Consider the following 25,797-nt stretch of genomic DNA (forward strand, 5'->3'; position numbering starts at 1 on the left):
GGTGCTGTGCTGACTTTTTTTTTTTTTATGTTGGACATGACTTTATTTTGCATTCTTTTGAATCCAAAATTCTACAGCCAAACTATCGGTTCAAGCAAGAACGTGCTGACTTTTGTAGTAGATGGCATCTCATCTAAGAATACAAACAAAAGTGTGTCTTTATAAGGAGAAATTTGGCTGCTGTGGTGGCACACCTCTGCAATCCCAATGCTTAGGAGACAGAGGCAGAAGGATCATTGCAAGTTTGAAGCCAGCTTGATCTACATAATGAGTTTCAGGCTAGCCATGGCTAAATAGTGAAACCTTCTTCTTTGTTTTGAAAACAAACAAGAAACAAATAAACAAAAAACATTTTTCCCAGAAGGAAAGAAAGAAAAAGATAAAAGAAAATAAATTATTATAAAAACTAGGTATATACTAGAAGGTGGTGAGGCCAGTTATAGTGGTACATGCCTTTAATTCCAGCTTTTGGGAGGTGGATTGTGTTGCAAGATATTTGATCTCATTGTGAACCCCAAAATCATGAACTGTAAAACCCTGTTTCTTATTTGGTGTGTTTGAGCTCTACCACAAACCTTTAATCCAATAACTTTCTGTTATTGTAAACAGGTGATTTTGGTGTGGTTCGGTCAGCCCTAGCACACTATTTTAATCTGAGAGTTTTCTGAACGCAGGATTTAATAAAGTTAACCCTAGGTCAAGAGGCAGAGCAAGAAATCAGCTGACAGGGATTAAAAGAGTAGGAGGGACTCTGAGTTGAGAGGTATTGGAGACAGTGTGGAGAAGAGGGGGCTTTCGGAGCTGGTTCTTTAGTGCTTTAGCTCTCTAGCTCTCTGGCTAGCAAGCCTTTGGCCTTGGGTTTTTTGGCCCTTACCACCTGGGCTGTCAGCTGAGCTAGTGAGCCTTTTTGGTTTTTTTCCATCTGGACCTGAGCTGAGAAGGAAGGTCAGGTGAGTGCTTTCTCTGCCTCTCTGAGCTAGCAGGTTCTCACTCCAGCATCTGGCTCCTAAGTCTTTATTGGTAAAAACAGAATGGTTGGGATTTTCATTTCTTAAAACAACAGGATTGGGAGACAGGTGGATCTCTGAGTTAGACCAGCCTACCAAGTGAGTTCTAGGACAGCCAGGGCTACACAGAGAAACCCTGTCTCCAAAAATAAAACAAAACAGGCAAAAAAAAAAAAAAAAAAAAAAAAAAGTGGGTTACTGGTTAGATTTGGGAACTGGGACTAACTTACCAGGCATTTCATTATTTAAATACTTGGGGGAAAATCTTTACATAGAACGAGAAAGTAAATATTTTCTGAATGGATGCCTCTCTGCACCTGCTACACAAAGAAAAATGAGTGTAAACCAGTGCTCTGTTAGCTTCGAAATGGACTCTTGGAAGGATTAATCACCATTGATAAATGTTCACTGTCCCCCAAGAGCTGGGTACGATGTGCTATTTTGAGCAAATCCTATCTGTCATTGTCGACCCGTAATAGCAGCCATCTGTTATGCTGTTTGAAATCTGCCCATGAGGTCAGCCTTATGGCCCACGTGGCTCCAAAAGACCACAGGACGGGTATGACTGTGGCTGTTACCAGTCTCTGACCACTGCTGGTAAAGCCTAGCTTCATCACCCTAAAGTAACAGAGAAGCAAAGCAGGTGTTTCTTCTTTCCCAAGCCTGCTTACCAAGCCTACCTGAGAGAAGAAAGCATCGGCTCTCAATGCTATCAGTTACTGAACACTTACACAGTACTGACTTTATAAACACATTATTTGCATCGTTAGCCAAAAAACAAAAACAAAACAAACAAACAAAAACACAGAGGCATGGGACCTCGTCTTTAAAGAGCTCCCTTTACAGTTATTCTTGACAACAGAAATGCCTTTAAGAAGTTTAGTATGAGTGATTGACCAAGCGGTGTTCACTTCGGTATTCAGTAACCAGGGAACATAAAGGTCATACAGTGGGTGAGAAAACTGTGTGCTGAGAAACGATCATGGAAGGATAATCAAGCAACATGGGTGGGTGAGATGGACCACTGGGTAAAGGTACCAAGGCTGGCAACCTGAGCTGGATCCCCAGGACCCACATGGCCGAAGGAGAGAACTCACTCCTTAACTTTTCCCCCACCCCCATACTCACTTGATGCAGTGTGAACTCCCCCAATAAGTAAATATATTAATAATTTCAAAAAGCTAAGTAAGCATTAAGTCATGTGTTAGAGATGAATGAGAATCACGTGTTTGGGGCTTTTTTTGCTAATGTATAGTTAACCTACAGTAGACGTTGTTTTGTCGAGCTCATATTTCATGTATCTCACACTGTACTGCAGTGACAGATTCCACCAACTCCTAGCTGTGAGGATTAGTGCACCTGTAACTCCATGCTCTTGTTTGTTGTTGTTGTTGTTTGGGCTCCAAGGGTCAAACTCAGGTCGCAGGCTTGTGTAACAAGTGCCTTTACCTGCTGAGCAAACTCCCCAGCTCCAGTGTTTCCATCTTAAGATTTTAACTTGGAGGACTGGAGAGATGGCTCAGTGGTTAAGAACGCTGGCTGCTCTACCAGAGGCTCCAGGTTCAATTCTCAGCATCCACATGGCAGCTCATAACTGTCTGTAACTTCTGTTCCAGGGGAGCTGACACTCTCATACAGATATATACAGTCAAAACACCAATGTCCATAAAATTAATCTTAAAAATATTTAAAAAAATTAATTTGAGAGCCAGAGAAATAACTCAGTGATTGTATATACCCTAATTTGGCTTGAATTGGCTCATTTCACCTACAGAATAATGCTTATCACATGCAAAAAACAAAAAGACAAATGGGTGCTTGGTCATTGTTGGGCATGGAATCTTGATAGAGCCGTCTGCCTAAGTTGTTTGGGCTTGGTCCTAGGAATGGGAAGTCCTGGCAGGGACAACCTAGCCTTCCTTAAGAGCTCTGGTTACTTTTGTGAAGGACTCAGGATGGATTTCCATGGCAAGTAGAAACTGTCTACAACTCTAGTTCAGAGGCTCTGAGTCCCCCTACAGGCCCCCTTAGGCACTGCATGAACATAATAGCTATGTAGGGACAAAACACCTATAAACATAAAATACTTTTTTTTTCAAGATAGGGTTTCTCTGTATAGCCTTGGCTGATTTGGACTCATTTTGTAGACCAAGCTGGCCTTGAACTCACAAGAGATCTGTCTGCCTGTGCCTCCCAAGTTCTGGGATTATAGGCACAAGCCACTGCTGCCCGGCACAAATATATACATTTATTTCTTTAAGATCTATCTATCTATCTATCTATCTATCTATCTATCTATCTATCTATCTGTTTATTATTTATACAGTGTTCTGCCTCCATGCCAGAAGAGGACACCAGATCTCACTATAGATAATGAGCCACGAGCCACGATGTGGTTGCTGGGAATTGGATACAGGGCATTTGAAAGAACAGCCGATGTTCTTAACCAATGAGCTATTTCTCCAGCCCAAATAAATACATCTTTAAAATGAATAAATCAATTAATTTGGTTTTTAGTGTGTAAGACAATGGTTTTCATTATGACATATTAACTCATGTATATCATAGTACTTAGTTCGCATTCTCCACCATTACTCTTTCCTGTCCAATTCCCTCATCACCTCGTAATATTTTATTCTTTTCCATTTTGGGGACTTCCTGGTTAACTATGGATTTACCCAATCTCACTCTTCCTCCTCCCATCCCAATGAGTTGAATCCTTGAACCCATTGGCATGCTAGGCAAGCATTCTCTCATTCTTATATTCTATCTATCTCTCTATCACCTACCTATCTCTATCTATCTATCTATCTATCTATCTATCTATCTATCTATCTATCTATCTATCTATCTGTCTGTCTGTCTGTCATCTTTGTGGAGTATGAATGTGCTTACCATTAATCACAGTACTCAAGAGGCACATAGGCAGATTTCTATGAGTTCAGGACCAGCCTAAGCAGTGAGTCAGTCTCAAAAACAACAAAATAAATAAAAAGAACAAAACCCAAAACACAGCAAAGTTACCCAGCCAAGTTGGCCTTGACCATGTGTGCGATCCTTTCAAGTGACTGAGATTACAGTTGTTCTTCTGTAGGGTAGAATAAGATGGCTGGGCGTGGCACTGTGACTTAATCCCAGCACTCTGGAGAGGCAAAGCTCTCTGAGTTAGAGGCTATCCTGGTCTATGCAGTGAATTCCAGGGCTATCATGAGATCCTGTCTCAAAACAACAGAAGAGAGAATAGGGGGAGAGAAAAGGCGGTGAGAAAGAGAGAGAGAGAGAGAGAAAGAGAGAGAGAGAGAGAGAGAGAGAGAGATTAACTGACTAACTTTCGGTGTTCTTACCCAAGTGTGGGCTTGATTTATTCAGACAGTTTTGGTTGCTCCTGTTTTAATCAAATAGAAGTCTAATCTGAGAGAGGAGTAGTCCTAAACAAAGGCATAGGGGGTACGCGTGGCACTGCACACATGGCAACAAAAAGGGAGGAGGAGCTTCTGTCTTAATCTCTTACAGGAGTCTCACAAGGGAGAAAGTGTTTTTCTGGTCTTACTGACTCAGGACCTCACACACTCAGATTTGATTTCTCTGCACCCACACGGCATTTCCACCATATCTGGCAGGTAGACATTGTTTTCAGTGCCTCCCTACTTTCATCACATAGACCTGGACACTACATCCTACACATATTATTCTCAGTCAGGCATATGAATGTGTCATGAAGAAATAGGGAGCACAGTACAGTAGAGGCTGTGCTGTGAGCTGAGCTTGTGGGAGTGAATTACCTTGGAAGTCCGAAGTAGAGGTGAAGTAAGATTGATCACAATATTGTTCATAGAGGTCAGTTAATTTTGAACAGGTTGAGTACACAGTATGTAAGCAGAGTGAGTGTGTAGTTATAAACCATCTCAAAGCGTTCTTTCCTTGGTTACAGGCTGAGTGAAAGCTTGATTTATAAAGGCATACTTTAAACAGCATTTCTCAGAAAAACCACACCCACAGGAACCCACATGGTGGAAGGAAAGAACAGACATGTTCTCTATTCAAAGACAGACAGAAAGACAAATAAATATGTGTGTAAACAAATAAAATAAATAAAAGTAGCACAATAGTAAAAGTACTTGCCTGGTACTCTCAAGGTCCAGTGTCTGTTCCTCAGACTGTCTTTCTGTCTGTCTGAGGAGTTATATCTAAGACATTAAAATAGTACTTTGTTGTTTTAAACATTATTCATTTAATTTTGTTGTATAATTTTTAGCTGGTAAACAACCTGAACATAAAAGTGGCCCCAAATATTTATCTTTTATTATCTTTTCTTTTCTAGCGGGATGCCTTCTGCTTGATGTGAATTACGAAGTATGCGAACTCCATTGAGACAGATGGGTGAAGCAGGTAGTGATGGTGCCGTGCCGGTCTTTAATACTAGCACTCTGGAGGCAGAAGCTGGATCTCTGTGAGTTCGAGGCCAGCCTGGTCAACAAAAGTGAGTCCAGGACAGCCAAGGCTACACAGAGAAACCCTGTCCTGAAAAACCAAACCAACTGTTGGGCTTCAGATTGGAGAAAGCGGCTGAGGTGCCTTTTTAACCAAAACGAACCTGGCCTCCAGGTTTTCCCAGCATCCCTCAGTCTCTACCAGTTATAGGGTATAGTTGCCATAGCCCTCCCTCTACCCTGAGCTTTCCAGGAGGGAGGCTTCCCCTCCCCTAGAGGATCTTCACTATGTAATTCGGACATTTTAGTTCCTTGTCTTTCTCTCTTTTTGCATTTCCTCTTTCTATCTCTACCCACGAACATTCCCCTATCTCTTTCCCCTCTTTTCTGTCTCCCCCAGTGTCACAATTTCCCTGGCTCTGTTCCTTACCAGTGAACCTCCCATAATAAACCTGCTTGTATATACCCTAATTTGGCTTAGTGGAAAATCTACAGTTCTAATCTTATATTAGGGAAGTATTACTTTTTTTTTTTTTTCCTGTTGTGGTTTCTGCAGGATTAGAGGATTAGATTCAAGCAGACCCTTGAATGCTGCAAAATACTGGCATTGAGTCACTGAGGTACAGTCCCATTTTTCCTCTCTTTTCACTTTTACTTCAGAAGGATCTTAGTAAGTTGCCTACATTGACCTTGAACTTACTCACTGTGTAGCCCAAGCAGCTGGTCACATTTCAGCCATAGTCAAGAAGCAGAGAGTGATGAAAGCTTATGCCCAGCTCACTCTCTGCTCTCTATGAAGCTCAGGATCCCAATATAGGGAATGGTGCTTTTAGATTAAGCAAGTTTATATATTTATTTAATATTTATCTTCTTTTGGTGGTGGTGAAGGCAGTGGCTTTTTCTTTTTCTTTTCTTTTCTTTCTTTTTTTTCTCCTTAGACAGTGTCTCACGTAGCTCAGACTAGCTATGGATGATTTTGAACTTCTGATTCCTGTTAGCATATAGGAAGCCTGCTTCTAGGTTGCCTAGCAACCTATGATGTCATTACGTGCTCCACCCAGGTGCCAGGTGTGTGGCAGACTTAGTTCAGCTGTGCACCAGGTGTAAAAGGACCCACTTTGCCACCTTTTCTCTCTCTTGCACACTCTCTGCTTTGGTTTCTCTCTCCTTCCCTGTGTCTGGGGTATGCACCCCCTCACTCCATCTCTCTCTGTCTCTCTGTCTCTCTGCCCTCATGGTTCAGGTCCTAACTCCTTTCTCCTTCACTGCCCTCAAATAAATCTGTTTATATCCAGATCTGTTTAATGTGTGGCATTAAAAAAAAATATATATCCTAACAAATCCCATCTTCACTTCCCCCGTGCTGGTGATGGACCACCCTGACACCATTTTAAGGATGGAAGCCATATATATAAGTACATTTGTATTTGCTGCAAAATTTAAGCTTGACTGTGCTTTAACACATTTCTGGAATTCTCCCATCCTGTGGAGTTTGACTTTGAATTTACCATGATAAGATATTCTGCCAAATCATTTTGAAATGTTCAGCCAAATTCCTACATGACCAAAATTCCTCTGGAAATCCCCCACCCTTGGAAAACCCCTAGTCTTGCAGTTTTCAAGGCTACATAAACCGTATCTTCTTCTATGTTCAATGCTATTTTCTCCAACTCCAATTTAAGGAGATAACCATGTCTGACAGAAAATAAGGCCTGCATAATTTGACTAAAAATTTGGCTAATGATTTTCATTCTCATTCGGCAGGATTAACACTGGGAAGTGCCATCAAGCTATTTATCTACTTATCTTTCTTTCTTTGTATCTATTTATGCATTTATGCATACATTCATTCATAATAAGTGGATTTTTACAAACATCTGACTTTTGTCTTAGTCATTGAATAAATAAATAAGCATACAAGAGTCACCAATAGTGAATAATCCCTATTAATCTTCTCAGCATGAATAGCTCCTTGCTGAGGTATGAAAAGAACCTATGCACTACCTGCTACCTAACACTGATGGGTACATTTAAGTTTAAAGTGACATGAAAAGGCTTATTATTTTTTTCTTTTTCTCTTTAAAATTGTTTTATTATTATAATTTATTACAACTTATTCAATTTGTATCCTGGCTGTGGCCCCCTCCCTCATCTCCTCCCAATCCCACCCTCCTCCCTCATGCCTTTCCCCTAATCCGCTGATAGAGGAGATCTTCCTCCCCTTCTATTTGACCCTAGCCTATCAAGTCTCAACAGGACTGGCTGCATTGTCTTCCTCTGTGGCCTGGCAAGGCTGCACCCCCCAGGGGGAGGTGATCAGAGAGCCTGCCACTGAGTTCACGTCAGAGAAAGTCCCTGCTGTCCTTACTAGGGAATCCACTTGGAGACTAAGTCTATGGGCAACATCTGAGTTGGGGTTTTAGGTCCTCTCCATGCATGGTTCTTGGTTGGGGTATCATTCTCTTCAGGGCCGCCAGGGCTATTTATGATGCAAAGGCTTCAGGATTCCTCATCCAAATCTCAATGGTTGAATCTATAAAAGCTTTAGAGCTGAGGAATGGCACTTTCAGCCTAACCCTGTCAGCATTAGTGTCAGATACACACTTTGTTTGCAACAGTCTGTGGTTCCAGAAACACCTTTGCTGTGTCCTTTCTCTTCTACGGTATCATCACCCAGTACATTTCTTTATTCACTCAGTGAGAATCTATCGAAACTCTCGTTAAATTTATGCATAAAACCGATCCTGAGTGTTCAGATGGATGCTCCCTCTGACATGAGGATAAATTATGCCACATAGTGACTAAAAATAGAACTAACCCAGAAAGCAATTTGACCTCCTTTTTCTCAAAGTAGGCTTTTTTTTTTTTTTTTTTTTTTTGTCAGTTACAACTGAGCCCTGAGCTTTGAAGATGAGTCCAAAACAGACAGGGTAGGGTGGAGAAAAAGAACTCAAGTTTGTGCAATATCTAGGCAGATAACAAGAACTTAGAATTTAGGTCATGCTTGAGAGTCCACAGAAAGTCATTTCTTTTTCTTTTTCTTTTTTTTTCTTTTTGAGACAGGATCCTGGCTGTCCTGGAACTCACTCTGTAGATCAGGGCGATCTCAAACTCACAGAGATTCTCCTGCCTTTGCCTACTGAGTGGTGGGATTAAAGGTGTGCATCACCACATCAGGTGCCCAGAGTTCAGGTCCTGAGTTTCACAAATCAAACCCCATCTCCTATATAACTTTAAGTCCTAAATAAAACCGACTATAGACCAACATTACGCTTTGTTCGAACTTTTCCTCTTTCATGTTTTAAAGTATTACATAGAACTGGGCATAACTGTGCATGCCTGCAATCACAGCACTTGGGAGACTGAGACAGAAGGAAAGACTATGAGCTGGAAGCCAGCCTGTCTACACAGCAAGTGTCAGGCAAGCCTGAGGTGTACACATAGCTTGAAGCTAGCTGGTGTTATGGAGAATGTGCTGGCTAGTCTTACATCAACTTGGCGCAAGCTAAAGTCCTCTGAGGGAAGGGAGCCTCAATTAAGAAAATGCCTCCATAAGATCTGGCTGTAAGGCATTTTCTCAATTAGTGATTTCTGTGGAGGACCCAGTCCATTGTGGGTGGTGCCATTCTTGGTCTGCTGGTCCTGTGTTCTATAAGAGAGCAAGCTGAGCAAGCCATGAAGATCAAGCCAGTAAATAGCACCCCTCCGTGACCTCTGCATCACCTCCTGCCTTTGGGTTTCCTGCTTGTTTGATTGAATCCCTGTCCTGAATTCCTTTGATGATGAACAATGATATTGAAGTGTAAGTCAAATAAACCCTTTCCTCCCAAACTTACTTTTTAGTCTCGGTGCTTCATCATATCAATAGAAGCTCTAAGACAAAGACTATTTTAACAGACAAGGAAGGAAAGAACGTAGGCAAAAAGGAAAAGAACATCGTGAATCAGGTCATAGTAATGCAATACTAAATATTTGATTACATTTATATTTTTATCTTATTAGAAAGATGAAAGAAAAGGAACAGTCTGTGTCATGGAGCAATAAGCATGAAAGGGGCAAAAATTTTTAAAAAGGGACTTATTATAAACTGTGTGTGTGTGTCTGAGTTTATGTCGTGAATGCAGGTGCCCACCAAAGCCAGAGGTATCAGATTTCCCTGGAGCTATAGTTACAGCACTTATGAGCCACCCAGTCAAAATAGTTGGAAATAGTTGTGTCTGTTGAGGAGTCACATGAACAATGCTTTTCATAAGTTGGGAGAAAACATTTTCCTTTAGAAATACATATTAAATGGGGCTGGAGATGTGGTTCAGGAATTAAGAGCAGTGTTTTAGGGTTTTGTTGCTGTGAAGAGACACCATGATCAAGGCAACTCTTGTAAATGAAAACAGTTAATTGGGGCTGGCTTACAGTTCCAGAGATTTGGTCCATTATCATCATGGCGGGAAGCGTGGCAGTGTCAAGACAGACATGGCAATGCAGAAGGAGCTGAGGGTTCTACATCTTGATCTGTATGCTGCACTGGGCATAGCTTGAGCGTAGGAGACATTAATTCCTATCTCCCACAGTGACACACTTCCTAATAATGCCCCACCTCCTAATAATGCCACTTCCTATGGGCCAAGCATTCAAGCCCCTGAGTCTATGCAGGCTATTCCTTTTCAAACCCACCATAAGTAGCATGCCATGCTATTCTTCCTATGGACAATATATTATCTGTTTTATCACAGTGTTCTGTTATGACATCAAATGTTTCCATTTACCATGACAATGTTCCATTGTATCATCACTGTGCTATTCTGTGTCATCACAGAGTTCCATTGTGATATCACAGTGTTCCACTGTGTCACCATAAAGATGTAATATTTATATAACAATTTGACATTGTGATAACACAATGCTCTAATTTTGTCACCACAAAGCCACATTGTGACACCACAAAATCCCATTATGCATCATAATGCTATATTCTACTAGAATAATATAAGACTGCATTATCCATCATGATTCTGAAATTTTAGGTCACAGGATTCTGTTGAGACATCATAACATACTGTATCATGCCACCCTATTAGCATATTGTAACATTACAATGTTCCATTGTGTCATTAAAATGTTCTGTTGTAACAAGGACTATTTCTAACAGGAACTCAATGACTGGCTCTTTGGTCTCCCCACCCCCGAAGGGAGGAGCAGTCCTGTTAGGCCACAGAGGAGGGCTTTGCAGCCAGTCCTGAAGATACCTGATAAAACAGGATCAGATGAATGGGGGGGAGGTTCCCCCCATCAGTGGACTTGGAAAGGGGCACGGTGGAGATGAGGGAGGGAGGGAGGGAGGGACTGGGAGGGAATGAGGGATCGGGACACGGCTGGGATACAGAGTTAATAAAATGTAACTGATAAAAAAATAAAAAATAAAAAATAAAAAAAATGTTCTGTTGTACTACAACAGTGTTATATTTTGTGATATTACAATGCTCCACAACACGATCCTAATGCTGTATTGTGACATCGCAAAGATCCATTGTGACATTAAAACACTCACAATGAGGCACTGTAATGCCAAAAAGACTCATTGTGCTGTCATGATTCTCTACTGTGACATCAGAATGCTTTATTGTCATCACAGTGCTGGAATTTACAACTCTGGTGCCGTGTGCTGTAAAAAAGTGCAGCACTGTGATGTCATAGTTGGCTATTGTATTATCACAATGCCTCCTTGTGCCATCACCATACTCCATTTTTTAATTCCATTGTTCTTTTTGTGTTGTGGTAATGGTGCATTGTGACAGTACAGTGTTTTCATCCCAGTGCTCTCCCATGCCTTAACAGTGTTTTCTCTGTTATGTACTAAATACATGTACTAACACAGTACTGTGACACAGTACTAAATTTGTGATATTATAATGATATATTGTGACATTGAAGACTGGATTGCGATGTCCCAAAGCTCCACTGTGACATCAAGATGTTTTATTATGTCAATACAATGCCGCATTTTGACATCACAGTGACTTATTGTGATGAATAGTCTCCATGTTCCATTACAATGCTACTCTTAAACTCTTAAATCGAGCATCACCATGATTGACCACCATGCTGAATTATGACATCATAATGTCCTTTTGTGCCATTACTGCTCTACACTGTGACATCACATAGCTCCATTTTACCATCCCAGTGCTAAAGAGTGTCATCACTATGTTCCACTGTGACATCACAGTAATCCACTGTGATTAAGTAATACTTCCTAATCCTTCCTAAACTGTCCACCAACGGGGAGCCAGACATTCAAATATATGAGCCTATGGGGACCATTCTCACTTAAACCACCACATTCACAATGGATCTCTGTGATATCACATTGTAGCATTTTGACAGTATGATAGAACATTGCAATGACATAATAGGTTTTGTGATGTCACAGACTAACATTGTAAGGGTACAAGTGAGCATTGTGATGACATAATGGCCCATTGAGGTGTCACAATACAACATTTTAGTGTCTAAATGCAGCACTGTGATGGCATATGTAGAGCATTGTGATGGCACATGGCATATTGTGATGTAACAAGGAATATTGTGAGTCCCAATGGAGCACTGTGATGGCACCGTACCTACAGCAGTGAGATGCTACAAGAGCATTCTGGGATGGTACAATTCAGTATTGTGATGGCACAATGGGGCACTGTCATGCCACAATATAGCATATGGTGGTGTACAGGGGCATGCTGATGTCTCAGTGGAATTATGTGATGGTATAGAGAACTATGGTGACACCATTAAATACCTGTGATGTCATAATGGAGCATAGTGATGAGACACGTTAGCACTGGGGTGGTAAAATACAGCTATGTGATGCCACACTGTAGTACAGTAGTGGCACAAAGAGACATTATGATGTCATACTTCAGCATGGTGGTCAATCATGGTGATGTTTAAGTGTAGCATTGTGATGGAACATGGAGTACTGTGTGTCACAATGAATCACTGTTTTGTCAAAATGTGGCATTGTATCAACACAATAGAACATTGTGATGTTACAGTGGAGCTTTGTTGTTTTTTGTTTGTTTTTGTTTTTTGAGACAGTTTCTGTGTAGTCTTGGCTATCCTGGACTTGCTTTGTAGACCAGGCTGGCCTCAAACTTATAAAAATCTACCTGCCTCTTGAATGGTAGGAAAAAAGGTATATGCCACCACTGCCTGGCCACAGTGGAGCTTTGTGACATCGTAATGCAGCTTTGTGATGTCATGATGGATCGTTGTAATATCACGATGTTGTGCTGTGATGTCACAATGTAGCATTGCAATGACAAAGTATAGCCATGTACAGTGCACCATAGTGATGGCATGTGCAGTGCTGATAATGGGCCAGTGTGATGGTATAGTGAACATTATAATGTCACACATATGTACCATAGTGGTGTTTCCACAGAGAATTTTTTTAAGATGTATTTATTATGTATAATATTGTGTTTGCATGTACACCTGTACACCATAAGAGGGCACCATATCTCATTATAGATGGTTATGAGCCACCATGTGGTTGCTGGGAATTGAACCCAGGACCTCTGGAAGAGCAGCCAGTGCTCTTAACCTCTGAGCCATCTCTCCAGCCCCATCCACAGAGAATTTTAATGACGCAACAGGACATTATATCGTTACAATGTACTAATATGATAATTTGTCACTGGGGGTGGGATTTGAGGTTTCAAAAGCCTATGTTATTTCCAGACTCGCTCTCTCTGTCTCTTGCTTTCTTGGAAGCTCCAAGTTAAGATGTAAGCTCTAAGCCACTATGCCAGCACTATGCCTGCTTGTCTGCAGCCATGTTTCTCATTATGGTGATCATGAACTAACCTTTGAAACTGTAAGGAAGTCTCTATAAATGCCTTATTTTATAAGCTGCCCTGGTCATGGTGTCTCTTCATAGCAATAGAACAGTAACTAAGACAGTAAATAAGATGAGCAAATTTTAACTTTTAATAATAATAAACTCATGAAGATTCATGATGTCCTCGCAGTACTCTATTGTCAATCACAGTAACCTACCGTGGCATCATTTTGCCTAATTGTGCCATCCAAATCCTCCCTTTTTTCATAACAAGACTGTTCTGCTATGCTAGTGGTGCATTGTGTCATCACAAATACCTACTGTGCCATCACAGTGTCATATGGTGATGTCATATTGCTCTAGCTATCATCCTCATATCTCGTTGGGGCATCAAAATGTCCTGTTGTGCAATTCCAGTGCTGTACTGTTAGATCACATGGTGCCATTCTGTTATTTCATGTTGCATTGTGAGACCAGAAAGCTCCATTGTGTCAGAACACTCTATAGTTGTCAACATAACGCTTCTCTGAAACGTCACTACTGGCCAGTGGGGCGGGCATAGTGTGTACAACAATCACCTTTTCTCCCTGCCTTCTAACAAAATTCTCAAAACATCTGTTCATCTAATATCCAGCCCAAATATTTTTTCTCTTTTTTTTGGGGGGGGGGCGGGTAACAGGATTTCTCTGTATAGCCTTGACTGTCCTGGAGCTTGCTTTGTAGAACAGGCTGGCCTCGAACTCACAAAGATCCGCATGCCTCTACTTCCCCGAGTGCTGGGATTACAGTAGTGTACCACCACACCTTGCTCATAGTGGTGTTTCCAGGATGATACCTGGATATTTCTGTCTTTCTTTCTTTCTTTTTTTTTTTTTTTGAAACAGAGTATCACTGTGATACTGGCTGTCCTAAAACTTCCTATGTAACCAGGCTGTTCTTGGAGTCACAGAGATCTGCCAGTCTCTGCTACCCAAGTGCTGGGATGTGCTGCCCAATGTGCTATTTTAATGCTGTATTGTACAATCACAAGTGTCCATCTATCATCACAATGCTGCATGTTTGACCCACAATACTCCATGCCCCATAACTATGTTGCATTATACCAGCATAATCATCCACTGTCAGGTGAACATCATAACACAGGTTTCAGGGTTCTTTCCACCTATCATCTATTCAGTCAATTAGCTAGCCACTTATTTATGTAGTGTGTGTGTGTGTGTGTGTGCGTGTGTGTGTGTGTGTGTGTGTGTGTGCGCGCATCCATACAGGTGCCTACAGAGGCCGGAAGAGCCTGTCATATATCCTGGAACTGGAGTTACATATAGTTATGTGCCACCCAATGTGAGCTCCCTGAAGCAAGTGCTCATAACCACAATGCCGTTTCTAACCCTTGCATGTATCTTTTGTTGGTAAGCTTAGGCATAATAAATTCATAAGCCTAATAAACACTGTTAAAGTCAAGCTTGTGGGACAATGTTTCCTTTTTAATAACAGTCCTCTGGGAGAAATCATTATTTCCTAGAGCAGCTCTAATTTTATGACTTTTATGTTTCTAATTGATTTTTAATGAGAAAAAAAATCATTCAACAGAGGTTATTAAATGAAGACATAGATATTTTTTTTTCCAAGAAAAAAATGTGTCTGATGGTATTATAGAGGTGAATCACAAGACAGTGGTAAGACAGACTTAAGAATTTAATTTCACAGATTCAAATGAAAGCAATCATTTCCAAATTCAGGTCTGAAGGAGCGTATGTCAAGTTCATTGTGTTGAATAAAAAAAAAAAGTGACTTTCGGATGGCTTGTGCTTGTGTACTTATGTCTCTGTGATTTATCTGCTATGATTTGGGGGTATAAGGTACCCTATTGGCACACATGTTCAAACACATGGTCCCTAACTAGTGGTGCTATGTGGGAGGCAGTCAGACTTCTTAGACATGAGACATAGCTAACTGTTTAGGGGTATAGGCGTGGACATTGAAGGATATGGGTGGGTTTGATTTCCAGCCTAGCTTTCTACCTTCCAATTTGCCAAAAATGCAAATAGCTGAGTCATGAGTTCCTGGCCTGATGGTCAGAGCTGTGAGCTAGCATACCTTCTCAGACAAAACCGACTGAACCTGAACCACTTGTTCATTAATTCCAAATAAACCACTTCTGCACTAAGTTGTTTCTTTCTGGTGTTCTATCACAGCTGTAAGAAAAGTAACGAAGGGCTTGAGAGATGGCTCAAGTAGTTAAGAGCACTCATTGCTCTTACGAGTGTCCTGAGTTCAATTCCCAGCACCCACATGGCAGCTCACAGCTATCTGATGTCATCTTCTAGTATGTAGATGTGTAGGCAGATGAAATACTCACATACATGAAATTAATTAAGTAATTAAAAAGAAAAATAACTAATACAGATTACTGACATCTCCTTTATGCCCTATATACAGTTATTATCTTAAACACTGAGATATATCTTTTTTAAAAACAGTATTTCTTTCTTTGATACAGAGTCACATAGCTGCCAGTGCGGCTACATGAAGCTGATCATTCTCACCATCTTCTTATGAAGGACCTTTCACATAATAGAACACATGTCTTGTGATCTTACTTTAGTGTATTCAATGCTATTCTCTCAATATTGAATACATTTAAGAGCTTAATGTCTTTGGTAAATGCATCTTTATTTCTCAAGATTTATCTCTTGTGTCATCTGATCCACTAATCAAGTGAGTGTTGGTCTCTCTCTTTCTCTCTCTCTCTCAGCTTTTCAAGACAGGGTTTCTCTGTATATTTCTGGCTGTCCTGGAACCCATTCTGTAGACCCAGCTGGTCTTGAACTCAATGATCTGCATATCAGCCAATAGCCATCAATGAAGCTGATCATTCTCATCATCTTTACCCTGATCCACCTGCCTCTGCTTCTCAAGTATTGGGATTAAAGGTATGTGCCACCGTGGCCTGAGTCCTCTTTGTCTTTAAAAACTCTCTTTCTCTCTCATCTATCTATCATCACACCATCTATCTATCTATCTATCTATCTATCTATCTATCTATCTATCTATCTATCTATCTATCCATTTATATATCCATCTATTTATCTACCTATTATGGATGTATTACTTGTTTTCCTGTTTCCAAACATAACTCTTGGCAAAGTCCCTTATTTGTGGAAGAAGAATCAAAGATTCTCTAGTATTATAGATTTAATTACATAGTAGTATATACTACTCTATGCTACTACTATATTAGACTGGGTATTTTGTAGATAGTCTACTTGCCTGTATTGCACATTGAACTATAATAACTGTGCAGACAAATCCTGTGTAGCATGGAGGGATCACACTTGTATGAAAGGCTGGCTGGGCTGGTGGTACACATTTAACATTACTATTTACTTTGTTTCAAATCAGAGATTTTGACATATCTGCAGGCATCATTTCAGGAGCCTACTATGTAAGCAATTACTTCTTTCTTCCTTAAGGCTATGTTTAGTTGATTCTTATATGTCAAATGCCCCCTTCTGCACCTGACTGGCCACCGAACTCTATCACTAATGAACTCAAACCACTACCTCTGTTGATTAATGAATGTCAACATGGTAAGGGTCCAGAATTGCCTAGGAGATAAACCTATGGGCATGTCTATAAGGACTTTTCTAGACTAGCTTAACTGAGATGTGAACACTCACCTAAATGTGCACAGTACCAGGATTTGGGGTCCTGAAATTAATGGAAAGGTGTAACAAGCTGAGTACCATCCTTCATCCCTGTTTCATGACCATGGATATATTTGGATGGACTGCCTCAAACTCCTACCTTTATAATGTCACCATAATGATAGAAGGTTCTCTGGAAGTGTGGGCTAAAATAAACTGTTCATTCTTTAGGTTGTTTATGTCACAGCGAGAAAAGTAACAATACATCACTTGTGTCATTTTTTCTTCTTCTTCTTGTTTTTAATCAAAAAAAATTGTCACAGGTTCTTGTTACACAGGCCAGATTGGCCTGAAACTTGTCATTCTTCTACTTCCCAAATGTGGGGATTACAGATGAGCACTCTCAAGGCTTTCTTCCTTCAGTTTTTTTCCGGAAGGAGCATCTCATCATCAGCGTGTCATTTTTCTAAACGTGCATCATATCTGTTGGGAAAAGCTGCCAGAGTATTGAGGCATCTCTGACACCATCAGCGTGCTGTGTCCATCACCTCTGGCTGATGGCGAGATGACTCAGCAGGTAAAAGGACTTGCCTTGCAAGCTTCACAATCCATCCTCAGGTCCTGACGTGAAACAAGGACAAAAAGAAAAATCATGACAAAATAAGGAACTAAATTGGCTAGGAATATGCACCATTACTTACTCTGTGTGCTGTCTGATGGGTCACAAGAAAAAAAATCATATTAATTTTACTGCTCAGTGGAGTAATAAATGCATTCTTCCCTTAGAAAAATCAAAACTACTTTCCAAAGAAACAGTTTATATCAAATCAGCACAATATTGGGTGGAACAAAATGAGGAAAGATGCTCTTAAAGAAGTTATAGCAGAATTTGGAAACTGGACAAGGTCTCTTTTCCAGAAAATTGGGTTGACTCCAAATTTGACCTGTGCTACAGTAAACATTTCTATTTTTAAAAAAATTATTGTTTTATTAATTATAGTTTATTCACATTGTATCTGAGCTGTTGCCTCCTCTGTAACCCCATCTCAATTCCACCCTCCTTCCCTCATCTCCTCCCATGCCTCTCCCCAAGTCTACTGATAGGAGAGGAACTCCTCCCCTTCCCTCTGACCCTAGTCTATCAGGTCTCATCAGGACTGGCTGCATTGTCTTCTTTTGTGGCCTGGTAAGGTTGCTCCCTCCTCAGAAGGAGGTGATCAAAAAGCAGGTCACTGAGTTCATGTCAGAGACAGTCCCTGTTCCCCTTACTAAGAAACCTACTTGGACACTGAGCTGCCATGGGCTACATCTGTGCAGGGGCTCTAGGTTATCTCCATGAATGGTCCTTAGTTGGAGTATCAGTCTCAGAAAGGACCCCTGTGCCCAGATTTTTTTCTCTCCTTGTGGCACTCCTGTCCCCTTCAGATCTATTTTTTTTAAAACAACAAACTATCTACATAATGATTGACAGACATGGTTGTGATCATTACCTTTTTATCTTTTGGGAAGCAGGGCCTCTTGTATCTCAGGCAAACCTAGAACTCACTGTCCATATAAGGATATAATATATTTGGCCTGCCTACTTTTATTTCCTGACTGTTGGGAATACAGCCACTTGATTTTATGGAGTGTTGGTTTTGAACCCAAGTTTTCATGCCTCCTAGGTAAGAACTATGCTACACTCTAGCCTTCTGGCTCTGTTATTTTTTTTCCCCGTGGTCTTTTTTTTCTTTGAATTTGATAAGGGAAATTTAGGATGTCAGTATTTTTAGGCTAACCAAAAGTTGCACTTCTTACACTTCTTAACATTTGCCCACTCTGTTTTAATACCTATCTTGATATATATGTCACCATCACAACAGGTGAGTACAGAATTAAGAAGAAAAACTGACTTGAACCAGTACAGGAAGTAGGATATGGCCAGGAGTGTAGAGAATTCCAGAATAAGGCTGGTAAGAAACAGCTATATTTTGGCTACTTTTCACCTGAATCGTTAGTGATTGTCAATGATATTTTTCAGTTGCAACTTGTATCTTGAACTGGTGCAACCTAGAGGAGGCAAGCCTCATTTATCTTCAACGAATTCATTAATTCATTTCTATTTGTTCCTCAACTTGTGGGTTACGAGCACTTAGGGGTTGAATGATGCTTTCACAGGAGTCACCTAAGTTCATTGGAAAACACAGTTATTTACATTATGATTCATAACAGTAGCAAAATTGCATTTATGAAGTAGCAATGAGAATAATTTTATGGTTGGGGGTCACCACAACGCGAGGAGCTATATTAAAAGATCTCAGCCTTAGGAAGGATGAGAACCACTGCTCTAAATGTATCCAGGGGAGCAAACTGCTCTTTTCACATTCTTTGAATGAAATTTTGGTTAAAAAAAAAAAAAAAAAAAAAAACTAGGTATGGTCACTTGACAACAATCTAGTTCAGAAACCAACATGTCTAATTTCCATGTAACACTCTTGACTTTGAACTTGGTTTAAAATTGAGGGTTTTCTCTTCCTCAGCTCAAGTTCGTGTCTGTCTAGCAGCTTAAAGATAGAGAGCAGGAGGAGGGTTGACTCTCTATGTTTTCCTACCTGGAATCTCTACCTTCTCATCTTTTAGCTATCTGACTTGGACTTAGACCCTCAAAGATCCTGAATTAAGCAAGGAGAGAAATAAAAAGGTGGGGATATTTTTATTCAATTTCAATCAATTAATATTCTCAACTGTAGGCTTATATGTCTCTAGAGTCAGTAGATAAATTTTACTTTTTTTTTTTCCCTGAGAGAGGGTTTTTGTGTAACCTTGGCTGTCCTGGAACTTACTATGTAGGCTGGCTTCAAACTCAGAGACCTGCCTGGGATTACAGGTGTGTGCTACCACACCTAGCTGACACTGAGTTCTTGAAGTGGTAAAATGCCCTCACGCATTATGCCGTGATTAGTTCTCTACTTATTAAATTTTCTCTAAGTGTGAATTTAATTCTAAATGCTTCATTTGGTTTTGGATAAGTATTCTAGGTAAAAATAGTTCATTGGGAATCTTAATCTTTCATATTTTAATTCTGCATGAACATATACTGTTGGATGATCTTAAGTTTAATCATTTGATTAAGGTAATTATTTCTTCATTTTCTTCACTTTCAATGATAATGCACAGCCTTTTATGCAAGTATGCTGTTACCCAGGTATGCCGATGATTCTAGACTCTGTTAAATGAATGCTTTTGTTTCAACTGTTTCACAGTGGTTTACAGATCGAGGGATTCCAATTACATGGCTTTTAAAAATTAGCTTACAAGTTGAGGGATTTCCACAAGGCTTCTTCATGTATCCTTAAGTTTGGATGACCCACTCCTACCTTCTTCGCCCCCAGTCCTCCTCTCCCAAAGTAAGCCTTTAAGCTGAGTATATCCCTGCTGTCTTTTTATGTCACCTGTGTTCTACTGTCTCCTCCAATTATTAAAAAAAATTATTTTTGCATTGTAAGACCATAGCTTCATACTGTTTTTGTTTTTATGTACCCTTCACTTTGGTTAAGCCTTCTGTCAATACCGTGTTTCTCTATCTCCTGCTCCTCTCCATGTTTGAATGTTTCTACCTCTGATAGAAACATTTCTATCTTTCCATCTACCAAAGTACAGTTCTTTTCTTTTCTTTCTTTTTATTTATTATTCTCTCCACCTGTAGTTTACCCTCCCTTTCCTCCCCAGTCTCCTTCCCCCATTTCTTCTTTCCCTTGTATCCACACCCTCCTTCACCTCCCCTCAGAAAAGAGCAGGCCTTCCACAGACATCAATCAAACACCCCATTACAAACTACAAAAAGACTAGGCACATATTCTCTCATCAAAGCTGAACAAGGCAACCCAGTAGGAGGAAGAGGACCCCAAAGGCAGGCAAAAGAGTCAGAGACAGCCCTCACTCCCACTGTTAAGAATCCCTTAAGAAAAATGGAGCCACACAACTATAACATATATGCAGAGGACCTATGTCAGATCCATACATGCTCCCTCATCTCTCTGAGCCCACATGAGTCCTGGTCAGTTGATTCTGCCACACGCTCAACTTTTAAAAGGCTTTCTCAGATTAGCTGTCAAGATAGGCTATCCTAATTCATATCCCAACAATGGACAAAGAGAAAACTACTACAAAATACAAGAATTTACTGGCTTTCTTTCCGTTCTAACTTTTTTTTATTTCTAATATATTTAGGGAATGAGCTTAGGGCTTTGCAAATGCCAGAAATACACCCTACAACTGAGTTACTCCACTAGCGCCACTAGGTTTAACTGAGTTAAACCACTTGCTCCATAATTCTCCAGTCCCACATTTAAATGAGTGTACTGGACTCTAAACATGTATTTCCTAATTGCTTGGTGTGCTTCTACAAGTGAGGGACTAGGGTTTGCCCAACAGCAAATCCTTAGTGCGCAGCACACTGCCTGGCAAAGAGCGGGTTATCAGCAATACCTGTTAAGCCTTGGATTCCTTCAGGTACTGTATTTTATGGGTCGGTACCAATGACATAGCCCAGGTTTTTTTTTTTTAATTTTTTTAATTTTTATGGTTAGCTAAGTCTTAAGCATCATGGGATTTTGGCAATAGGTAAGGAGGGTAAATTTTGTTGCCAAACATAGTGATTCTTGCACAGTCTTTTTCAAATAGAAGGCACAGAATGCTGAAAACGGAACTTCCCTCAGTTCTTTTGTGAAGGCAAAGAAAGGATCAAGAAAACCCCACCATGCCCTTAATGAGAATGGGGAATGAGTTCTTTATTTCCAGAACATTCTGATTTCTTAAATTGTTTTAAAGCATGATTTCTCATGTAGCTCAGTTGGCCTTCAACTTCCTATAAAGTTGAGGCTGGCCTTAGACTCCTGATTCTTCTACAACTAACCCCTAGGCCTGGGATCCTTCCTCCTGTTAAATATGAGATTATTTGGACTAAAAATAAAACGAAGTATTTCTGACTACTTATTATGAACTTAAAAACTATTTATGTATGCATGTTTGTACAAGTGAGTGCCTAAGAAGGCCTGAAAAAGGTGTCAGTTTCCCTGGAGATGGAGTTCCAGGTGGTTGGGAATGCCCTGAGTCAGTGCTAGGAACCAAGTCAGGGATCTTAACAGTTGAACCATCTGTGAACAGAATTCTTCTCAGGACAAGCATAGTTGTTTGTGCCTGTCCTCTGGAAGAACTTTAACGTCTGTAGCTTTCCTGAAAACTTTCCCAGTATGTGATCTCATAGTTGTATTTTCTTAGCTGAGCATAGTGAGGAGAGACAGCAACGGTCTTGGATAAAATCAGTATTGGTTGATAATAAAACGTGATCACTTTTGTGCCTTGGAGATGTAAGCAGTGAGTTTTCCTCACCCTTCTCCTTTACAATGACTGTTATGGGACAGTGGAAAATGTGAGACATGGGCTCAGGTAAACTTGGGCTCAAAATCATGATTCTTTTATTAATCAGCTTTAAATCAACGTGTGTGTGTGTGTGTGTGTGTACACATACACACATATACACACATATACACACATACATGTGTCTTCATCAGGATTCCATGCAGTCATAATGACCTGCACGAAGGTTTTCTCAGTTGCCCATCCCCATCATGTGTGCACTCCCCTAGTTCCCACTCTCTCACTTGCCTCGTCACACTAGGACTTTGTCCTCTCACTGTGTCTCTTGTATTAAAGTTGTGCCTACACTCCCATTAAATGGTGAGAAACTTGTAAACCCATCACTTAATGGAGGAAAATAGCTCCCTATTAAGCAATACAGTCTCAGTCAATGTTTATTGAGCAGATGAGTGTCGTATTTCAAGTGCTTGCACAGTACTTGAAACATGGAAGTCATGGAAATAATTTTCTTCTTGACTTGTGTAAATTTAAAACCCAGAGTTTTATTAAGACGAAGATTTATTTCCTTTTTTTTTTTTATCTTTTAGCTGATAAAATGTAGCGTTAAGACTGTTTTCTGATCCAGTCTACATAATTAGGTCTAATGTAATGTGAACAGTTCATAGAAGGTTAAGACTTATCAAACTTGTTGAGTGAAACGATGAAAAGTGTTCCAGACCTTTAACTACAGCTTATGCTTATACATTTAGAAAGCCAATTAATTGTTTGACCATTTATAGAGGGACTTTCTCAGACCCAAGAGTGGTATGGATAATGACACAGAGGCTTTTTGAATTTAATTTGATTTTATGTGCATTAGTGTGACAGTGTCAGGTACAGACAGTTGTGAGCTGCCCTGTGGGTGCTGGGAATTGAAGAAGACAGTTATGCTAGGCTCCCATGGGGTTTGGTTGTTCAACCAGTGACAGAGTCTTCTCCTCCTCCTCTTCTTTTTCTTCGTAAAGAGTCTCACTCTGTTGTTTTAACTCACCTGGTACTCACTATATAAACTAGGCTAGCCTTGAACTACAGAGATCTGCTTGTCTTTGACCCCTGAGCCCTGAGATTTATATGGAGGCATGTGTCATCATTCCAGGCCAAATGTGGATTCTGACAGGAAGTTGCATCAGTCACCAAAGAGTAAAGGTATTCCAGGAAACAGCGCAAAGATATAAAATTATGGCCTCCTACTTGTGCTTACACAACCTGCATGGCATAGAGGTAGAGTATTTAGAAAAAGGAAAGTGGTTAGAAAAGGTTGATGAAAGATAGATGGAATCTATACTTTGAAGTTGCTTCTACTCATGTTGTATGGCCTTTTTTCCCTTAGGGAGACACAGCAACAGTTTATTTGCTTAAATAAGACATTGCCAACAGACCAAAGAAACAGTTCAACCAAGTTTAGCTTAGTGAAACACTGAGTTTATCAGAGAGTTACATCCAAGAGCATAGGTGACTGAAAACACTTTCTGCTCGAGCACCTTTCATGATGTTCAAGTGGCTCAGCTGTGGAAGAGTTTCCCCTCTCCAGAAATGGCTTTCCCAAGCTTGGGGAGGGGCCTGGTGAATTTTGTCACTTCCATTTCTTTTCTGAATCTTTTAGAACTTCCTTCCAGGAGGTAAGGTTTCAATTTGGATGACATACAGCACATGTGTGTATAAAGACTTCCATTCTCTTCTTTCTAACGTCTCATCTATTCATTCTTTCAAAAAAAATTTATTTGTTGTATCGTAAACACTATTCTTATTCTTGGAGTTAAAATAAATGCCCTGAGAAATATCAGCTCACTGATCTGTTATTACATTACAGAGGAAGAATACAGTAAGGCTCAGAGAATACATGGCTCATCCAAGGTGCTATGGGCTGCTGAGGGGAAGAGCTGTTCTGGAGCTCAGAAGTGTCCTTCCCTCTATCCTTCCTCCCTCCCTTACTTCTTTTCACTTTCTTCCTTTTAGTTTTTGAGATAGTGCCTCACTACATAGCTCAGGCTAGCCTCAAACTTTGCCATTATTCTCCCTCAGCTTCCTAAATTCTGGGAACATGGGTCTGTGCCACCATGCCTAGCCCAAGCTAACATTTTCTCACCTCTAGCCCTTTGGTGACTCACACAGTGGATGAAGAAATACGCTGCTCAAATTTCCTAGTGGGAAGCTGCTATTAGGAATGTGATTGGTGGCAGTCACAATCACATTAAACATATCATTTAATTCAGTTTCTCTCAGAGTTGCTCTCTGACAAAAATACTTCAAAATAAATGCATGTGTATGTGTGTGTGTGTGTGTGTGTGTGTGTGTGTGTGTGTGCGTGCTCGCGCATGTGAAGGTTAAGAAGAAAGAGGCACACATAAGAATATAGGAGATGCTTAATAGCGTTGGCGTCTCTGAGAATCACACAAAGTGAAACAAACTCAAGGGTGAGTACAGACTCCTCAGGAGAGAGTCACTTCAGAAGACTTTCTCGATGCAGGACATGACATCTGATGAGTTCCTCTGTCATAAAATGGTAAGGATTTGCTGATGGCTGCTTTCATTAGAGGCACTAAGACTACTTCTGAAACAGCCAAATATATGCTTGGATGTAATGGGACTCTGGCAACTTGAGTTGTGTTATACTAAGGATGAAAAATTGGAGAGTAACAGAAGTATGAAGATTGGAAGTGTGCTGGCTGGGTAGACACTGTAGCAGTCTTTGGTATATGAAGGCCAATATTTGCAGCATTCACTCTTTTTTTTTTTTTTTAATAAAAAGACTTATTTTGGATGAGAAGAGGCATTCTGAGTATCTACTTGGTATTCTGCAGAAGTAAAACACCATGCCAGAGAGTTAACCAGACCATGAAACTCTCTCTAGGGAAGCGAAGTGGCTAAGAAAGTGCAGCAATAATTTAATGTTTATAAAGACTGGACTGAAATAACTATAGTATATCAAAGGCAAATAACGGTTGAGGAAATTGGTTTATTTTAATTTGGCTCACACTATATTTTACATGTTCTGTGTGTACTGTAATATATGAGCTTGTGTGTGGAGCTTAAATGTATAATTAATATAGCTTTGAAGCTGGCTCTATCCACACGATTAAAATTTATCATGGCATTAGATTTCAAACAGAGATTTCTTAACAAGTTAGAGTCCATGCAGCAAATTAGATCAACCCTTATGAGCTCTGAATAAAGAACCATCATTTATCTTCGTAGTATTTTATCAGAGAGATTTTATTTGCCATGGCAGGTGAAATTCTCCATTCAGTATGTTGGCCAAATATCTTTGTTAATGAAATGATTTCTCCCCAGTACTGTTGGTTTAAAGAATATTCCGTTATATTGAAGATGAACTAAAAATCTTTACTTTATGCTTGCGGTCTAGGCTTACTGTGAACACCGAGCAAATCCACTGTGTGGGCAGTGCATTCCGCAAAGAGGAGAAGGAATTTATCAATCCACGAAGAGAAGGACAGCCTCTTCCTGGCAAGAGGAAAGCCAAG

At 40.2% G+C, this 25,797-nt stretch overlaps 1 long non-coding RNA gene across 2 annotated transcripts; it reads left to right on the top strand.

The window, feature by feature from the left end:
* The first annotated feature begins 780 nt into the window (after positions 1-780).
* LOC132648731 (uncharacterized) lies at positions 781-25,797 on the top strand. 2 transcript variants are annotated; one of them, XR_009587113.1, is made up of 3 exons: positions 781-950; positions 5,329-5,487; positions 25,680-25,797. It is a non-coding gene; the product is annotated as an uncharacterized LOC132648731 (long non-coding RNA). The 2 variants fall into 2 exon arrangements; XR_009587112.1 differs by having other exon boundaries at positions 5,329-5,396; positions 25,680-25,791.

The sequence above is a fragment of the Meriones unguiculatus genome, chromosome 17, assembly GCF_030254825.1.
Source record: "Meriones unguiculatus strain TT.TT164.6M chromosome 17, Bangor_MerUng_6.1, whole genome shotgun sequence".
Classification (NCBI taxonomy): domain Eukaryota; kingdom Metazoa; phylum Chordata; class Mammalia; order Rodentia; family Muridae; genus Meriones; species Meriones unguiculatus.